Genomic DNA, 4,238 nt, shown 5'->3' on the forward strand with positions numbered 1-4,238 from the left:
CTTATTCACAGCAGGCGCGGGGGGGCTTGCGTTGTTGCAGCAGCTTAAGGGCTGAGTATGGGAGAATCTTGTTCCGACTTCTGTCAGTCAGTGTTCCTAAATTAAAAGTCCTGGCAAATTCCTTTGGACAGTTAAGATTTTCGGATTTGTACATAACACAAATATGTGTGTAATTGCTTGATAGATAAATGGTGCTAAGTTTGCAAGTGTAAAAGTTACTTATACTGGTTTTAACCCAGTAGTGCTTTGTTAGAACAAAAGCCTTTTTTGTACTGATGTAACAAGTTCAAGGGGAAAGCTAGGAGCAGCTTGGGCTGAAATGCCCTTATCTTTTCAAAATTACAGTAATAAATACGGTATTTGAATGAGAAGAAATTACAGAAGCACAATGTGCTATATTATATAGGAGAGAGTCACTGTACTCGTCATGAATTTTGCATTGTTCTCAAGATAAGGGAGATGAAATAGAAGAAATTGTTTGTCTTGAAAGCAGATATAAAGTGCACCCAAACCATTTTTATGTACAATCTTATCAGTCCGTTTCATGGCCACTTGCCACTCTCAGATGCTCTTAATACATTGTATACCAAAGGCAAGACTGCTGACATTGAGTTCTGCAACTGCCAAATTGCATATTTATGATTGTTCGTAGGCATGCGAGGTCGCGTTCGGTCACTGCAAACAAAGAACCTTTGTCTGGATCTTTACTCCCTCCTCGCGCAGTTTTTGGTTTCCTAACTTTTGCGGCGCTCCTCGGGTTGGAAGTTTCTTTCTAAAGAGGATGCTGTGTACTCTTTTGTAAACATGTCTCCATTACTAAAAGTGACATCATGGGAATCGCTGGGAGCGAGCTGGGAGCACAGACCTGGGGTAGAGGGGATGTAAAAAGAAGTCCCCCTCGTCCTTTCTCCCTCTCCTCCCCACAGCGTTGTCTAGCAAACAGGTACTTTGTTACACTCTGTTGGAAGCATCATGAGGAATTTAAACATAGGAAGAACTAGTCGTTGTTAAAAAAACCCCAAATGAGTCCTGCCAGCTCTTTCTCATTTGCAGGCTGCTACGCACGATGCGGTCAGCAGCTTATTCACGCCAAGCCAGGGTTCTGCTCATTTGCCATCATATGCAAATTACCTCCCTGGACTCGCTGGCATGGTGAACACCTCGGTTTAAGAGGTTTAAAAAGATGGATTGCAAAACTTAGGCATGCTCCCGCTCCTACTGAGATCAGTGGCAAGCCTCCCATTGACTTCAATGGAAGCAGGACAGAGTCTCTCTTTTCTGGAAGCGAGACCCAGCGGTATTTGAGCTTTTTGGAGCACATGCAGCTCTGAAAGTCTGTTCCTTTAGGGCATTCCAAATTTTTTCCCATTTGCTTGATTCCACGGCAACACAACATCACCACCAAGCTCTCAGTACTGAAATGAGATTCAACTACTAAGCTTGAGGACTTAAACAAATGTATCCTGTAAAAAGAGCTGCAGTTGCCATTGGACTAATGCTGCGTCCTTTTCAGATGAGCGACAAAATTATCTCTGATTTTATAAATAATTTTATTCTAAGCCAAGAATTTTCTGAGGTTAGAAAACTGAAAAGACTGCTTTACAATCATAGCAGAAACAACTTTTTTTTTTGATGACACAGAATCACTATGTTTGAGTAAAACACTGTATCCATTTATTATTCTTTTCAAAACAGTCTAGAGAATAACCTAAGCAGTTTTTTCTCAAATTGTACTAAAATCAGACTCTAGAGACTGCATAAAACGACATTAAAGCCACTGAGGCTTTTATTCTGATTTCTGTATTATTTCTATCGCAGAAATAACTATTTTGCAACCTGAAAGAGATACCAGTGTAAAAGTGCGCAAGGGAAAAACATGCCAAAAGATCCCCATTAGATTCTGAATATACTACAGTTCATCTTCCATAGAGGGAAGCAAAGCAGACAAGCTGGCTTCACACTCAGTGGCTGAGAGTTTGCTCCGAGTTACCTTATAGCACACTGCAATGGAGCACACCGCTTGATCCACTGAACTGATGCATGGAAGGGGAAAAAAATCAAAGCGATTCCATGCCTAGAGAAGGTGAAGTTGTGTGTAAGCAATATCGATGGTCCTTCATCATGTAAAGTAACTATTGGGAAGTTCCCAAGTAACAACAGAAATGCAGCAGAGCAATGAAATTATTAGACAACACTAATAGGAATTTTAACTGCCTTTCATTTCATGCGCTTTCTTAGGCTCTAAGCGTAACCATCCATTGCCGTGTCCGTTATATTCAGTTGTCATGTAATCCAGTTGTCGAATCATCTCCTCCAGTGTGATTTCTGGGATAATTCTGCCACTTCAGTCACAGCTCTGGCTTCCCCCATTGCACATGGTCATACCCAGACTGACCCGCCCTGGGAGCAATGATCAGGATGTGGGCTGCAGCATTGTACCGGGATTTTGACTACTTCTGTGATCTGCTCTTTACGCAAAAAGAGTTACAAAAATACATGACGTAGCACTGGATTTCACTTTTCTGGGTGGAGTTCAGAGTTTCCCCTTCCCATGCAACTCCATGCGATCCTGAGCACGGGATGCGGCCCTGCTGACCGGCTGGGCCACAGGATGAGAGAGAGCCGTCTCCGGCCCCCGCAACTCCGCCAAGTCAATGAGGTGCTCGTTACGCAAGCGAAGCTGAGGTGAGGATGTAATAGCTGAGATCACACAAATCTGACAGTAGCACTGTGGCTCCCTGTCAGGGAAACCCTTAATGTATTTTCTTCCCATATAGATGGCTTCCTGGGCCACGCTCTGATGAGCAAAGCAGTTGCAAGTCCACTCCGCTGCAGTAGACCCAGATGAAATCAGACTCTGCCCCCTCTTTCCCAGCTGACCTTCAGTAAATCAATTCAAGAAAAAGTTGATGTTAAGTCAAAAGCTTTGTTATAAAGCCGGACAGTTACAGGCTTGTAGTTCAGAAGTGGCCAAAGATTCTGGCTAATGTTGCTTTTCAAGAATAAAACTTGAAAGTGGGTGTTTGGCGCTATTTCAACCAACTCTCCTTCATGAGAACTGACACACAGAACTGCTAATCAAATCTGAAATTTTTGGCCCGGACGATGAGAAAACTGGGAGAAAACTTTAGTATGTGAATGTGTTGTAAGGAATACAATTAGACATTGTCCTTTCTCTCTACAAAATACAATGCCCTGGAAAATGATGCTTTGCTAGACACCGGGCTCAAGTGCTGCACTGTGTATTGTGCAGAAATGCAAACTTTTATATGAGCTGTACATTTCACTAGATCATATCTTACTCTATTTTTGTGATTTGAAAAGTAGATGTCTTATATTCCAAAGTCCACCATGCAGCAAAACAGAGTACCTTTTCTTGCTAAACGGAGCAAAATTCAGATCCAAAATCTCTTCTGACCCATAAACTGCAGAACGCTCTTTGTAAAGTATCAGGTCTACGACCCCAGTGATGTTCCCGGGGAGGCACTCGGCTGTGGCGAGTAGGGCAACTCACACACGCGTGCAGCAGTTTGGGTTTTGTCTATCAGATCTCATGCCTTTTCTTTTCTATGTGAAAAGCATTTGTAAATCTCACTTAACAACTCTCATATCTAGTAAATTCAAAATGACATCTAGGAGCAAGACCTCTAGCGGGAGAATATCTCCTTGGGTTACTTCAATCTGTAAGCAGAATATTTGCGTTAGCGTAAAAGGATATCTTGTATTTTGTCACTTTATTCCTGTGTTGCACTCTTTTGGATAACCACGACAAGTCGGGCACTCAGAGAAGGAATGTAGGCGCTAGCCTTTCCGTAGGTCTGCAACTCAACTTAAGCCACAGAAAGACTATCTTTAAATAGCACAAGACTGCCAAAGCCAAAAAATACTCTCAGCCCATGTTTGTTTATATGCAGCAATCTCAATCAACATTTGCTTTTGCACTCAGTAAAAGGCAAACTGGCACTGCTGCAAGGCCAGGTAGGCAGATCGATACCTCTCCCGAATTTTCTGCAATTGTGCATTTTCCACAGCAACGCAGCTGCAGCTCAGAGCCGCTGTAAACCCATATAAACACGATTTCACATAACTTTTCCGGCGTTTTTCTTTCTAGCAGCTCTGATAGGAGAGCAGAGTAACGGCCAGTCGCTCCCATGGCCAGAAGGAGGGGGCGGGGGGGGCGGTTTGGTGGTGGGAACGGCTGCGTGGCGGTGCCCCTGCGGTGGCTGCAGGCGGCGGCA

Source organism: Egretta garzetta, unplaced genomic scaffold (genome assembly GCF_000687185.1).
Source record: "Egretta garzetta isolate BGI_Z169 unplaced genomic scaffold, ASM68718v1 scaffold8, whole genome shotgun sequence".
In the NCBI taxonomy this organism is placed as follows: Eukaryota; Metazoa; Chordata; class Aves; order Pelecaniformes; family Ardeidae; genus Egretta; species Egretta garzetta.